Source organism: Molossus molossus, unplaced genomic scaffold (genome assembly GCF_014108415.1).
Source record: "Molossus molossus isolate mMolMol1 unplaced genomic scaffold, mMolMol1.p scaffold_m16_p_8, whole genome shotgun sequence".
In the NCBI taxonomy this organism is placed as follows: Eukaryota; Metazoa; Chordata; class Mammalia; order Chiroptera; family Molossidae; genus Molossus; species Molossus molossus.
In genome coordinates, this window is record NW_023425402.1 from 8417044 (window position 1) to 8433087 (window position 16044).

Sequence of the window (16044 nt, forward strand, 5' to 3'; positions counted from 1 at the left end):
TTGAACGGAACAGCATCATGGTTTAGGGAAACCCCCCTGCTGTCCCCATAACGCATGTGTTGGCAAAGCAGAAACCCTAAAACAATGCCTGAGAGAGGAAAATAGAAGCGAGGGGAGTTCCTAACATCTTGGGGTGGCTTTCGCTTGCTTGCGCTTCGCTTCCCAGAGAGGCACAGCTGCTTTGAGGTCGGGATATCGGAGGCCAGACCTTCCCAGTCACTCCTCGATAAGAGGGACAGATAGGCTGCCTTCCCTGCCTTCTGAGAACAAGCCTACCGGGAAGAAGGGGCTGGCGGGCTGTGTGAGCTGGGCAGGTGCCTGACCTGGGGACGATGCAGCTCCGCGTCCTGGCGCCCTGTGGGGCTCCCGGAGGAGGCTAATGTGCAAGGCTCGGCTGGGTGCCTGGTCAGGCCAATGCCACCGGCAGTGGTGGCCAGTTCAGTGTGAGGGCTTGTGCTTTGCCACAGGCCAGGGGGACTTTTTGAAGGCTTGTTCTCAGTTCTCTGGGCTCCCGACACCTGGCCTCAAGAAGCCTCGGGCTTCCAAAACGGGCGTCCACTGGCCAGGAATCTGCACTGAGCCAGTGTCACCTGCCAGGTCCTCGTTGGGGTCAGACTGTCAGCCCCAGCCGAGTCCAGAGGAGCCGGACTCGGAAGAGGGTCGCTCGGGCCGAGGGAGCGCGTTCCCCCGGTGTCCACGCGCCTGAGCTCCTGGGGCTGTGGGGAAGCCCCTGCAGTCACAGCTTTCCCCGGGCACCTGCCTCTGCCCAGGGCCCTGGGCCTGGACACTCCAGCTTCTTAGAAAGAAACTGAAAGCCCTTAGGAGAAACCCCACCACTTCCCCTTCCTCAGTAAGAGGAACCTGGAGTCACCCTGACAGTAAAGTCTTGGTGGGGCTTCTCGGAAGCGGCCACCGCGGCCCTTCTCAGGAAAACCGCAGGCCGGAGGCCAGGCCAGGGCCGGCGGGTGGGGACCAGCCCTGCAGCCCGGGCCTCCTGCTCGGCGCAGACCCGGCTGGAAGCGCTCCCTTCAGCGCCCTCGCCACCTGCTCCTCGGGAGGTCCGCCCTTCTCCCCCAGCGCCCCTAACCAGGATCCCCGTGTCAGTGGTCTAGACCCTACTCTATTCACCGCCCACCCACACTCCCATCTGGCTCCCACCCCTCGGAGAGGCACTGAGCCCCCAGAGGGGCCTGGGGCACCTGGTGGGCACAAGGAGCTATGTTTGGGAATAGGTCCCATCCACGGAGCTGTCTCAGATGACCTAGTGAGTTGAAAAGAGGGCATTTTCTGGGCACCCAGGGATGCTTGACTTAACGGTGACTGTTATGTGCTTTATGCCTTTCTAGACAGGACACAGGCTTCTTTCTCTCTGGACGGGTGCCTCTCCCCATCCCAGACACGTCCACGGGCAGCTGCTGCAGCAAGAGGAGCGGCTCACAGGGACAAGTCACATGCACGATTAACCCCAGAGCCCTCGCTGGTTTGCTCAGTGGTTAGAGCATCAACCTGCAGACCAGAGGGTCACCGGTTCAATTCCCAGTCAAGGGCATGTACCTGGGTTACAGGTTCGATTCCAGCCCATGGTCGGGGTCATGTGGGAGGCAACCAGTTGGTGTGTCTCTCTCACATTGACGTTTCTCTCTCTATCCCTCCCCCCCTCCCACTCTCTCTAAAAAAGTCAATGGAGCCCTGGCTGGTTTGGCTCAGCAGTTAGAGCGTCGGCCTGTAGACTGGAGAGTCTCGGGTTCAGTTCCTGCTGAGGGCACGCACCTCAGTTGCAGTTTGTCCCTGGCCCTGGTTGGGGTCGTGTGAGTGGCAGCCACTCGATGTGTGTGTCTCTCTCTCTTCCTCCCTCTCTCCCTCCTGCTCTGTCTGAAGATAAATGCAAAAATGTCCTCGGGTGAGGATTTAAAAAAAAAAGTCAATGGATTAAAAAAAAAAAAAGGCAATGGAAAAATATCCTCAGGTGAAGATTAATAACAACAAAACAAGATTAACCCTAGAAGGGGCTAAGACATTCAGGTCCTAAGCTTTACTACAGATGTGTCAGTATGGTGTGGCACGAGAATCTGGCCGAAAACCTTCCATGGCTCCCTACTGCCTTCGGGGGCTCCGAGGTCTGTGTGTAAGACCCGCTGCAGTGGGCCCCAGCCCCCTCTCCAGCTCCTCCTCTGGACTTCGCTCTGATGAGCCTCCTGCTCTCATAAGACCCGGTGGGGTGTGGATCTGCTGAGAGTCTTCCCTGCTCCCAAACCCAGTCCAGATGGGCCAGGGGCTGCCTCCATGACCTCACCAGGTACATCCCACATCACCTTGTGATTCCTAGTCTCTTGACCATCACCCGGCCTGTAGGCACCCAAGGGTCAGCAACTGTGAGCTTGGCATATCTTAATGAACATTTGATGGGGGAGTAAATGAGTGAATTTAGTTCTATCTTTCCAGCCGCGTGTCTGAGAGCCCCACGTGCCCACAGGCCCAGACATCCACGTGTGCCCATGTGCTGTGGGAGGAGGCATGTGCAAGGCTGTCATGTTCCTGAGACTGTCTGTGGGTCCCTGCATTTACCCACCAGCATTACTGACCATTTTGGACAGCAGGTGGCGCTGCACCCCTCCTGTGTTTGTCGTCAAGATGGACTGCGGTCACTACCCCAGGGGCCTCAGCAGGCGCGCAGAGCCCGCCTTCTTCCCACAGGGGAACCGGGCTGGCTGGGTCTCATGGGGAATGGGTCAGCACCCAAGGCTCTGAACCTGCAGTACCTAAATCCCAGTTCAATCTATGCCCACGCCTCTCTGTGTGCCAGCACCCAACTGATTGAGCACCCAAGGCTCTGACCCTGCAGTACCTAAATCCCAGTTCAATCTATGCCCACGCCTCTCTGTGTGCCAGCACCCAACCGCACCCACAGGAAAGCCTGAAGTCCAGGCAGCTGCAGAGCACAGAGGTTACAATAAAAGCATGTACTCAGAGTCTCTGGCTGGCTGTGTGACCTTGGGCAGGTCTCTTAACCTCTCTGGGCTTGTTTCTATATCTGTTAAATGGGAATCATGGCCATCTGTAAAAAGAAATAACCCATATAAAACATGGGTCTCAGTGGGCTGTACCATAAGGCAGTGGTTCTCAAACTATAGCCCTGGAGGGCTCATTAGAAAGCAGATTGCGCCCTGGTCGGTTTGGCTCAGCAGTTAGAGCATCGGCCTGTGGTCCAGAGAGACCTGGGTTTGGTTCCCGTTAAGGGCATGTACGTCGGTTGCAGTTTGTCCCGGCCCTGGTTGGGTTGTGCGGGTGGCAGCCACTTGATGTGTCCCTTTCACATCGATGTTTCTCTCTCTCTCTGTTCCTCTCTCTCCCTCCCACTCTATCTGAACAAATGGAAAAATGTCCTCGGGTGAGGATTAAAAAAAACAAACAAACAAACCGCAGATTGCTGGGCCTCACCTCCAGGGTTTCAGATTCAGTAGCTCTGGGGTGAGGGCCTGGGAATTTGCATTTGTAGTGAGTTCCTAGGTGGTGCTGAAGCTGCCAATCTGGGGATGGTGCTTTGTGAACTACTGATTGTAAGACACTCAGCCTATGGGGAGACACACAGGTTATACACACAGCACAAAGGCAGGAGGCTTCCCGCCCATATACTGCGAGCAGAGGTCATGGAGGGCAAACTCAGGGCTGCAGGGGCGCAAGGACGGGGACACCCTCGGAGGCCTGGGGAGAGAGAGGGGCCTCTGCTCTCTCCCGCCACAACTCTCAGCCCCGCCCCCTGGGCAGCCCTGCGGGAGGAGGTAAGCCCAGCGCTGGCTGGCGGGGCACCAGGCCTGCCTCCCTCCACGTGGCCCCTGCCTTTCCTTGGAAGGGATGGGTCACTGGTTTTCCTCTCTGGCTTGGCCTCTGCTGCGTTTCCTCAGCTTCTGGGAACTCACATTTCCTTTTTAATACTGCTTTTTAATCAAATTATCATAAGGGCGATGCATGTTCATCTGAGAGGGTAAACACAAGGCAACAAAGTATAAAGAAGAAAGTGAAAATAGCAATCCGAGAGTCAGTCACTCAGAGGTAATCGCTGCCTGTTTCTCCCCTCTGTGTGCCTCCTGAGCACCACTGCATCCACTGGACATTGTAGCATAAGGGTTGTCCTTCCACACCGAACCTCTTCGGACACAGGAATCTCAGGGCAGCAGGACTATCTAAGGGAAGGTCTTGATGTCGAAGCGCCGTCTGAACTTCAGGTGACTTCCCCGGGGAACTTCCTGGAAAGGGACTCACTGGGTCAAAGGGTATGAAAAGTAAACATTTAGGGAAAATATTAACAAAATAAGTGTAAGATCCATACACTGAGAACTTCAAAACAATGTTTTTAAAAGATCTGAATAAATGAAGACACATACCATGTCCATAGGTTGGAAAACTCAATATTCTTATGGCAATTCAATTGAAATTGATCTGTAGATTCAAATGCACTCCCTATCAAAATTCAAGCACGATTGTTTTTGTAAAAATTAGCAAGTTAATATGTATGGTGTCAGATGGGTGTTAGACATCAGAGTGATCGCTTCATATTCACTATGTTGTACACCTGAAACTAATATAATACTGTATGTCAACCACAATTGAAAAATTTTTTAAAAAGGAAGAAATTAACAAATTAATAAAAAAAAAGTACTGTATATGAAAATGCAAAAGACCTAGAATAGCCAACATAATTTGAAAACAAAAAAAAAAAAATGGAAGGATTCACATTACCTTATTTCAAAATTTACTATAAATAATAGTAATGAAAGTGTGATATTGGTATAAGGATAGACAAATTGATCAATGGAACAGAATAAAGACTACAGAAACACACATTTACACACATGGACAAACTGCTTTCCAAAGAGGTGGTTCGTGTTGAAGTTCCCCCCGGGGTGAAAGGGTCATGGCAGCTGCTGGGCCCAGCTCACATTCGAGAGGAGGAGGTCAAGCGGCCGCGGGAGCGAAGCAGGGCCCAGCACTCTGCCGGGGAAGCCATGCTCACGCCATGCTCCAGGTGCAGGATGTGAAACAGGCCAGCTGTGACCTGGGCAGAGCTGCCCTCTTGTTCTTGGAGCCAGGGTCGTCTTGACCCTTCACTTTTCTTCATACCTCATGTCCAGTCTGTCTGCAGATGCTATTGGGCTCCCTTCAAAGCACATCTCCGATGCGACCACTCCGCCACCAGCCTGGCCCATCTCTGCCTGGGTGACCCAGCAACCCCTCATTATCCCCTGCTTCCCCCCAGTCCTCACCCCACGAGAGTCTGTTCTCCACAGTAGCCAGAGAAATCCTTTTAAAACAAAAACAAAAATAAAACATAGGTCAAATCAGGTTAGTCCTCAGCTCAAAACCCTCCTGTGGCTGCCACCTCAACTGGAGTAAAAGCCAAGACCTCACTGTGACCTGTAGGCCGTTAGGATATGTGCCTCCCCATTACCTCCCTGACCTCACTTTCCACCACTCCCTCCCTTACCTCCTCAGCTCCCTGATACACCTCAAATACCCAAGCACACTTCTGCTTCAGGGCCTTTGCACTCGCTGTCCACTCTGCCTGGCATATTTCCTCAGATATCCACAGTCTCGTCTCCTCAAACGTCATCTCAAAAGCAGCCACAAGCAAATGTTACCTATTTTGGAAAGGCACTTCTGACCACTCTGTCTAAAATAGCACCCTGGCCACTCCCAACTCCCTTGCCCTGCATCATGTCCCTGCAGGAGCACTGCTCACCTCTGACTGCTGTCTACTTCCCACCGGGAGAAGCCTCCGCGAGGGCCGTGCTCCGCCTCCCCCCAGCACCCGACTCACTGCCTGGCGCACAGTAGGTGCTCAGTGAACGTGTCGAATGGATAATTGAACTAAAGGTGTCACCATCTGGGGAGGTGTGTGGTTTCTCTTCTAGACTGTACCTGTCACCAGCTCGTGGACAGCACCTAGCACGTAGCACGTACCCGTCTAGTGTAAGAATAAATGACGTAGGGGTGGGGGACTCGAGGTAGGGCATGAGAGACCCCTGAAACCACTGACCAGGAGACTGGAATGCCAGATGAGCCCCTTGGCCATGCTCAGTCACCGAGGCCTGGGCGAGTCACTCCAGCTCTTTAAACCTTGGTTTTGTCATCCACCAAATGAGTGTGATGATGCCTGTGTGCTGTGGTGAGGATTAAGTGACAAATATGAGTCAGCAGAGCACAAAGACAGCCCTGCTCAAGCTGCAGCTTCGCTCTGAGGCTCTGCCCGAAACCCACTTCACCCCACTCCACTCGCTCCTCTGAGTACCCCTAGACTGTGCGCCCTTTGGTTGGAGGCCAGGCCTCATCATCTCTGTATCCATCCACCGAGCACTGTGCCTGGCAGCTGGCAGTGCCTCGGACATCTGATGACTGATCAACAAATACATTTGTTAACAGCTGTAGCCGGTTACCATGACACAAATAAATAAGGGTGGGGGATTCAGAGCCGGGCAGAGGGCTGGGGTGAGGCAACCCAGCTAGGGCTCTGTGGCTTCTGGGGCAGAAGGACCTGCTCGGGCCCCGAGTGCACTGACCTGAGAGTCAGGGAAGGAGGTACGAGGCATCGGCCTGGCTCACTCTGGGATGGGACCTGGCCAGCTTCCTCCCAATATCTGCCACATCGGCCACATCTTCTGGGCTGCAGGGCGGAGGCCTGGCTACCCACCTGCATTCCTCGCTGTGTCTACCCATGACCTCACCCCAGCCCGGCAGCTGCCCACGGGCAGGACGCTCTGCCCCGCTCTGCAGATGAGGAAACGGAGGCTTCCGGAAATTGATTCCCTGTCCTAATGGCATTCTGGACAGTGTGGCAGGTGGAATGTGGTCATGGAGGCCTTCACACTGTGCAGTCAGGCTTTAAAAGCCCCACTGGCCCTGGCAGGTTTGGCTCAGCAGTTAGCACGTCGGCCTGCGGATCAAAGAGCCGCGGGTTCGATTCTGATCAAGGGCAAGTACCTGGGTTGCAGTTTGGTCCCTGGCCCTGGTTGGGATCATGCAGGAGACAACCAATCGATGTGTCTCTCTTGCATCAATGTTTCTCTCTCTCTCTCTCTCCCTCCCTCCCACTCTATCTGAAGATAAATGGAGAAATATCCTCGGGTGAGGATTAAAACAACAACAAACCCCATTGATCCTATCCTCACACTTAATAAATTCGGTTGACTGGCTGGCTGACTGTCCCTAGGCTGCCCAGAGGTGTCCTGGCGTTTGCAGGCTCAGCCGCCTTCCTGTGCAGGCTCAGTGACCCAGGCAGGGCGAGCTGACAAACAGGCCCTGCCCGGGAGGGGCGTGGGACTAAGCGAGCGAAACTCCTTTTAGGAAGGAACTCCTCTCAGGGCCCAGGCTGAGAAACCAGCATCTTGCCAAGACCTGGGGGTGGGGAGCCCAGGTGAGCCAACTCAGTCCTCAGGAATGGGTGGGGTCTCGAGGGGAGGCGGGCACTTCCTCCCGCCCCAGCCCAGGGTCCTGTTCAATCCTTATTGAGGAGTTTCCTGGGGACAGGCAGTGACCTGTCAGCCGCCTGTGTGGGAAGCCGCTTGGCGTGGCCCTCACCATCTTATTAGCGGTGATTCACCCAGGACTCACCTGGCTGTCAGGGACCTGTCCCACTGCCCGCCAGAACCAGCTCCTCCGGCACCTGTGGAGGGGCAGAGGCCTCTTTCTTTCAGCTCTCCATCCTCCCTGGCACTCAGGGCAGAGCCTGCCTGGCACACAGTCAGAACTCAGAGTTCACTCTTTCAACCACCAAGTATTTATTGAGCACCTACTGTATGCTGGGCACTGTGCTAGATGCTGCGGATACAGGCTGAGCCAGGCAGACCCAAATCCCTGCCCTCCTGGAACACACATTCTCATGGGGAAAGACAGACAGTAAACAAATAAGTGAATCATACAACCTCTTGAAGATGGTGAGTTTGATGGAGAAAAAGAGAGCAAGAAAGAGTGTGAGATAGGGTTGCAATTTTAAATAGGGTGTTTGGGTGATATTTGAGCAAAATCTGATGAAGATGAAGAAGGGAGCTCTGCCGAGAAGGGAGGGAAAAGGTGCCCCAGAAACAGCAAGTGCAAAGGACCTGGGGTAGGAATGCAGGGAACGGGTATTTAAGGACCAGAGGAGACCAGCAGAGCTGGCAAAGGGAGAGCAGTGTCTAGACTGTGCAGGGTCTTAAAGGCCTTTGTAAGCACTTTGGCTTTTACTCAGTTAACTTTTGTCAAAATGCTCCCAAATCCCCCTGTTGAACCCAAGACCGGTTTCCCCGGCTTCTGCCTGGCTCAGAGCTCAGAGAGCTAAATAAAGGGTCAGAAGTGTTTTCACTGGGGAGGGTTTGGAAGGATGAGTTTGCTGAGCAGGGGGCTGTGGAGGGTGTGTGCAGAGGAAGGTGCCTGTTTGGGAGACGAGCACCCACCATACAGGGCGTTTGGACAGAGGAAGGGGAGAACAGGCTGAAAAAGGGCCGGTGGGACCAGCAAGAGGGAGCCTTGCCCAGCTGTCCCCCACTCCCGAAGCCCGTCCTTCCAGACTTATCTGAGACATATCCCTTCCGACAATGTGCTCCAACCTCTCTCAACTCCGGGCCTCTGTGCACGCGGGTCCCTCTGCCTGGGAATCCCTGCTGCCCTCTGCTCGGTGACCTCCCCTCATCCTCCGTGAGGTGGTCGCTGTCTGCAGAGCAGGTGTTCCGCCAAGCCCGTCCTGGAGACCGTGGCTGTGGGCCCCGTGGGCGGCGCTCACCTCCGCATCCTCAGACACCGGCACAGGCAGGGGCTGCCCCAGGGGAGAGGGGAACAAGGCTCGCTGGGATTTGGACAGAGTCACAACATCAGATTCGCATTTTGGGAAGATGACTGTCACTGGGTGTATGTTGGGTGGGGAGATTGGAGGAGGGTAACAGCTAAGAGGCTACTGCAGTAGCCCAAGTGGGAACAAGAGAGAAGTGAGGGGGACAGAAGCAGGGTGCCAGCTGCTGGGAGCGAGAGGAGGAGCCAGAGTGAAACATCAGCACAACAGCGACACTGGGCCTGGGTGATAAGGAACAGGGAGTGACGGGTGAGGTCCCACTTTCCCTCTTTATTTTGAGTCCTTATCTGTCTTCCGCCCCTGGATAGATATCACTTACTTATAACAGATAGCGCAGTGGTTACGAGCTCAGACTTTGCAACCCAACTCTGGGCTCCAATCCCATTTCCACCATATACTTGCTCTGTGACATCGAGACACGTTTACACAGTCTCTGTTCCTCAGTTTACCCATCTGTAAGGCAAAGGCGACAAATGAAAATTCGTTACTGCATTTTATTGATTCTAAGGTTCCCATTTTGACAGTTCTGCAGTCTGAGGAGTCTTAAAATCAATGACACGTCACGCACTCTTTAGTGGTTCATAAAGGGCGGTGCGTCTGAAGACCAGTGGGGGCTTAGACCTGAGACACGAAGCTCGCGGGGAAACCTGGCACATCCTGGGGCTGAGCAAATGTTAGCTACTGTTGTTACGGTCATTATTTCCTCTCTGGGGTACACAGGTAACAAATGCCCCATCAGAATAAAGAGATGAATATACTGTGGAGCTAAAAGAGAAAAAGAGCTAATTCAAAAATAGATATAAAGGTGAAAAATGTTTAGTAATTTCTCCATCTGAAAACACCCAGAGCCTAACGTTTCCTCTAGAAGATCCCTTCGGATTCTGCCAACATTCCCAGAAAAATTTTAGAAATTCCCCCTTTCTGGTAGGGGCTAGAACTCCTGGCTCCCTGACCAGCAGGGGGAACCAGGGCATGTCCCTGGTGACTCGGGGTGTTCCCTGTGTCCTTGCGAATTTCCCTGAGTCACCATTACTCACTGCCCACAATCAGGGCTCTGCCACCTTCTGACCAGGAGACCGATGCCCTGGGACCAAGGGCCGTCCTCAAACAGAAGTGTGATTATCGCATATTCAGCACCGGCTGGGCTGGGAAGGGCTCCTCTCAGGCGAGGAGGGCGACCCTCGCCGGCGTCTTACTTTTGGCATCCTTCCTGGGTTGCGTTCCTGCCTACTGATTTGGCAAATCCTGGGCGACTCGCCTGTTTTCTCTCCTCACTTAAATACATGTCTGGAAAAAGCCGCCACCCCCACAGACCCTGCTGTGTGTGGAAATGGTGACAGGCTTGAGGAGGAGGAGAAACTGGTGGCTGGTTCGCGGACCTCCCTCGGATGAGGGAAGAAGAGTTGGCCGGGCAGGCGCTCCCAGGTGCAGCTGCCGGGACAGTGACACTCCCAGCAGCCGTCCTGCGTCCCTTTGGGCTCAGCCAGGGAGCCCACTCCAGCTCTGACTGTGTTGACAAGAGATCATCTTGCCACCCTCGCCCTGTCGGGCTCCCACAGGACTCTGGTGACAGGGGAGGGCTCCCTCCTGGGGCTGGGAGGCTGGGAGCCTGAGCACACAGGATCCGACGGCGCACAGGCAGCGGGCACACGCTGGACCCACGGTGGGTGGAAGTACCCGCACCCCAACGCGCCCGCTCCTGTGAGCTCTCGGCCAGAGAGGAGGCAGGGCAAGGGTGCCCAGGACACTCTTCCAGGGAAAACGAGGGGCCGGGGGTCAGCAGAGGGTCTCTCGGGAGGCCTTTGGGCAGGACAACTGTCTCCTGGCCCCAGACATCAGGCCAGTGGTCTTCCAGAGACACAGCCCACCCTGCGGCCCTCGGCGGATGGCACCTTCACCCCAGAAGGCTAAACCTCCAGATCTGTCCACTCACCAGCTGCCTGGAGCCTCTTCTCGGGACGGGGTAGACACCAGGATGGGTTCAAAGCCCCAGGACACCCTGTCCCACCCTTCGCATCTGCCCTGGGAGGGTGAAACTGACGGAATGCAGGCTCCTCTCAAACCCAAGAGCCACGGGAGTCCAGGAAAACAGGTGGCATCCAGGGGCGCTGTCCACCAGCTCCGCCGTGCTTGGATCCGAACCACCTTTATTTGTGTGAAGGCACTTTGCAAATGCAGCTCCAAGCCTCTAACTCCCCAACCTTCCCCCCTCACTATGGAAACGAGCTGTTTCCTTGTCCATCAAAGATGACTTCCTGAAGGCAGGGTTGGTCTAATTCAGCCCTAATCTCCTGCCCCCAGCACAGTGCAGGCCCACAGAGGCATGTCGTGAACTCTTGTTACATGAAAGCACTATGGGATCCCTCGCCAATGCCTATCCATCTGGGGAGACCGGCATTAGCATTCCCATTTATCAGCCCCATTTTAAAGACGAGCAGACTGAGGCCCAGGGAGCTGAACAGCCTCGTCTGTGGTCCCACAGTTAATGAGCAGTAGATCTCAGTTTTTAACCAAGGTCTGTCGAACCCAAGAGCCTACGCTCTTGGCCACTGTGTCACAGTGAGTGCTCACTCACAAGTGGTGCTCAGTGAACAGCAGCCGTTTGGTAAGCAATACTGATTCACAACAACTCATTGAGATGGCAGTTTTGTTCTCATTTTACAGATGGGGAAACTGAGGCTCAGAGAGCTGCCATTACTTGCCCAGGACCACACAGTGGTGAAGCCTGGTCGGGTTGGAACCTGAATCTTCTGACTCTCGAGCCACGAGCTAACCGTGGTACCCACTGTCTCTTTGTGGGAAACACTGCCAGGCTTGCTCGGCTGCACCCCGGCAGTCTACTGGTGTTCTCTTTCTGCGAGCCTTCTATCTGGAAGTTTCTCTTGCTCATCTTTCTCCTGGGCAGCACCTGAGTTTCCCATCTGGCTTCCCAAGTACAGGGACCTCCTGTAGCACCAGAGTAGGTCACCTCTTTGCTTGGCCCTCGGTCATGCCTCGAGGCCCTTCCCCCAAAGTTTATTCAACAGAGCCCACAACCTTTGCTTTAAACTTCTCAACAATTTCTTCACCAAAGGTCACCTTGGGAGACATGTCAGGAGCAAGATAACACCGGTGAGAGGCCACCCAGAAGGGTGACGGGATCTGGCCACCCTGGCGAATGCCTTGTTTCCTGGGTGGCACCTTTTCAGCCAAAGCAAACATAGTGGCAGACTTGGCCTGTCTCTGCAGCTCATGTGTGCCCTTCTCCAGCCACAGGCCATGGTGGACAGCTCTCAGCTGGTCGGAAGCACTGGCGTCCTGCCCAACTGTGCTGGGCTCTCCCAGATCAGAGAAAACACACTCCTTTGACCAAGCGCTCGGTCAATGCCGTGATCAGACTCATTAGAAGCATTGCTGGAACAGTGAGAAGAAATTTCAATCGTTTTCCAAAAAGAGACCCTGTTTACCTCACCACCATTAGGATGGCTACTCAAAAAAAAAAAAGAGGATAAGTGCTGAAATTGGAACTATTGTGCACCATTGGTGGGATTATAAAATGATGCAACTGGAAATCAGTATGGAAATTCCTCAAAAAATAAAAAATAGAACTACCACCCTGGTTGGTGTGGCTCAGTTGGTTGAGCATCGTCCACTGCACTGAAAGGTCATTGGTTCGATCCTTGGTCAGGACACATGCCCGGGTTGCGGTGTTTGATCCCCACTTGGGGTGTACACAGGAGGCAACCAATTGATGTTTCTCTCTCACATTGATGTTTCTCTCTCTCTCCCTTCCTCTCTCTCTAAAACCAATAAAAACATACTTGTAAAAAAACTAGAAATCTACTTTCAGATATATATGCAAAAGAATTAAAAGCAAGGCCTCAAAGAGGCATTTGCACTCTCGCATTCATTGCAGTGTTGTCTACAATTCCCCAAGCGGTGGAAGCAGTTTAAATGTCCACTGAAGATGAATAAATGAAATGTGGTCTACACACGCAATGGAATATTACTCAGCCTTAAAAAAGGAGAGAAGTTCTGACACATGCTGCAACATGGGCAAACCTTGAGGACATCACGCGTGAAATAAGCCAAACGCAAAGGACAAGTTCTGCACGATTCCACTGACAGGAGGTAACTAAAGTGGTCAAGTTTGTTGAAACAGAAAGTAGAATCGCAGTTACTAAGAACCTGGGGGAGGGGGAAATGAGGAATTATTATTTAATGGGTATAGACTTTCAGTTTTGCAAGATAAAAAAGTTCTAGAGATCACTCACACAACTATGTGCTATACTGAGCACTGCTAAACTCTATATACTGCAAAATGGCTAAGATGGTAACTTTTGCTTTTTGCCATAATTAAAAATAGATGTTCAAAAGAGGGGCCATGTTGATTTCCTCACTTTAGAGGCGTTTATGACTTTGTCCAAGGTGGCCACCTCGCATGCATGTTTTCTTTCTCACTACAGTGTCACGTGGGGGGCATCACCGCTTCTTTCTCCCAGCCCAGGAGGGAGGCTCAGTGAGAGAAAGTGACTTCCCCACAGTGAGAGAGGAAAGGAGAGGGAGAGAGAGAAACATCGATGAGAGAACATTGATTGGCCGCCTCCTGCACGCCCCCAACTGGGGATTGGGCCCACAACCTGGGCATGTGCCCTGACTGGGAATCGATGCTCATGGGTTGATGCTCAACCACTGAGCCACACTGGCCGGGCAAGAAAATGAACTTTTTTTTTTAATCCTCACCCGAGGACATTTTTCCATTTTTTTATTCAGATAGAGTGGGAGGGAGAGAGAGGAAGAGAGAGAGAGAGAAACATCAACGTGAAAGGGACACATCGAGTGGCTGCCACCCACACAACCAACCAGGGCCGGGGACAAACTGCAACCGAAGTACGTGCCCTTAGCGGGAACCGAAAGTGGGTCTCTCTGGACCACAGGCCGACGCTCTAACCGCTGAGCCAAACCAGCCAGGGCCAAGAAAATGAACTTTTCATGTGAGTGCTCCATTTCCCCAGTTGAGCTAAGTTCCTAGGTGATCAGCCACAGGCATCTCCTAGTTCTTGACTTGCTAGGGGAATTGAGCACGTGTAGTGAGTGGGTAACAAACACTCAAGGACTAGATGGTTTGCTTTTTTTAAATCCTCACCTGAGGACATTTTTGCATTTATCTTCAGATAGAGTGGGAGGAAGAAAGAGAGAGAAACATCGATGTGAGAGAGACACATCGACTGGTTGCCACCCACATAACCCCAACTGGGGCTGGGGACAAACTGCAACCGAGGTACGTGCCCTTAGCAGGAACCGAACCTGGGTCTCTCTGGACCGCAGGCCGACGTTCTAACCGCTGAGCAAAACCGGCCAGGGCTAGATGCTGATTTTTTTTTTGGTACGTGCCCCTTAGCGGGAACCGAACTTGGGACTCTCTGGTCTGCAGGCCGATGCTCCAACCGCTGAGCCAAACCGGCCAGGGCTAGATGGTTTTTTTAAAAGAACTTTTCAAAACGCCAGAATGGGTTTTCACAGAAAATACCATTTAAGCACTTGCAGCTCACAAAACGTGTCCGCCCACACGAACCTGTTTGCTCCTGACGGAGGCCCTGGATGAGAGACATCGTCACCATCTCCGTGTTACAGCGGAAGGGAGCGCAGCTCGGAGGAGGGCCGCGTCCAGGGTCCCGCAGCTGGGGTGACACTTACAGGAAGCGGGATTTGACAGGTGTCTCAGGACCCCAAAGTCTGTGACGCTTTGGCAGGTGGCCTCATAAAGTCAGGGCCGTCATAAAGTCTCGTCAGGGTTCTGTGACCTCCTGCTTTGCTCGCCTGCTGACTGACAGGGTGAGCCTTGATCTGTCTCCAAGGTCCAGGAACTCCTGCCGGGCCGTGCGGAGGCTGCAGGCACCTCTTCTGAGCCAGCCTGGCCATCGCAGCCTTGAGTGCACGCCTGGCGGTCCCAGCCCAGGAAAGGGCTGCTCAGAAGGGGTCAGGCTGGAGTCCAGGTGAGCAGGGAGGCCTGGCAGCTGGCAGCAGGCAGGGAGGCACAGATGGGGTCAAACTTGGGGAGACAGCTGAGACCGTGACTTCGAAATGAGCCAGCCGGGCGGGTCAGAGATTTGCCCAGAGGGGCCGGAGTGGGCAGTGGAGGACCTGGGCTGCTTGCTCTCTGCACTGTTTCCAGCCCCTGCCAGGCGTGGGCAGCTCTGAGCCCAAGGACTGTGGCCCCAGAGTGAGGGTGGTCGGTGACCTGCAGGTGGGGACAGCAGGATGACCACCCAGTGGACAACCACATGTTTAGTCCTTTCATTATAACATTTCCCCCCCTGATTACAAAGGTATCTTGTGTTCACAATAAAAAAATTGAAGACTACCAAAAACCCACATACCAGCGACACTCTCTTTAACTTTAACAAGACAAAGTTAAAAGGCAAATGCCCTCATGTGCCCCCTTCCACCTCTCCCCCTCCCCCGCACTCCCAGAGGTCCCCAATAGTGACAGTTTGATAGCGTCTGTTAAGGTCCTTTTCTCTCCTCTTCCCTTCCGATCTTTCCCTGAAGGGAAACAAAGGTCCGTCAGTGCTGTAACTGACACCATAAACGTCCATTTCACTCTAACTGCTTTGAAACATGTGGATGACAAGGTGATCTTTCTGGGAAGTGTCCTGGCTCTGTCCACTCTGGACTCTTCCACTTCACCCTCCTCCGGCCACCTTTACAACCTCCCCAGAGGAAGCCAGGGAAGGTCGCTGCTCCCTCCACACCTCCCCATTAGGTCGCTGGGACTCACATTCCACCGGCAGAACGGCAGAACGTCAGACCTTTCATGAAAAATTCCGTTTTCCCGGAAAATACAACTCTCCCTCATGGGACCTGTGAATCCTTCAAGTGTGTGGAAGAGAAATGAGTTACATGTTTCTTTCTGAGGGCAGGGTTTGGTTGTTTGTTTGTTTTTTAATGATATTTATGGGGTTTTATTCCTGATTATAAAAATAACACATTCTTTATAGAAAATGTAGGGGGGAAAAAGTCTAAATAAGAAAACAGAATTTGCTCATAAAATATCACCCAGAGATAACCTCTACTAACATTTTTTACACAAAGACCTTCTAGTCTTTTTCCTATGTAAATGATATATTTGTAGATGAGTGTACACAAACATATTCACATACACACATAAATAATGCCAAATGGGCTCTGGCTAGTTTGGCTCAGTGGTTGGAGTGTCGGCCTGCGGACCAGAGAGTCCCGGGTTC

At 53.2% G+C, this 16044-nt stretch overlaps 1 long non-coding RNA gene across 3 annotated transcripts in view; it reads right to left on the bottom strand.

Moving 5' to 3' along the window:
* Positions 1–3964: 3964 nt before the first annotated feature.
* The window catches only part of LOC118621899, a 50303-nt gene continuing 38223 nt past the window's right edge, over positions 3965–16044 (bottom strand). Inside the window, exon 5 of one of the 3 annotated variants that reach the window (XR_004957834.1) lies at positions 3965–4244. This is a non-coding gene — a long non-coding RNA (uncharacterized LOC118621899). Of the gene's footprint in view, positions 4245–5264; positions 5300–15294; positions 15344–16044 lie in introns of those variants that run through there. The other 2 variants (XR_004957835.1, XR_004957833.1) reach the window with 2 other exon arrangements.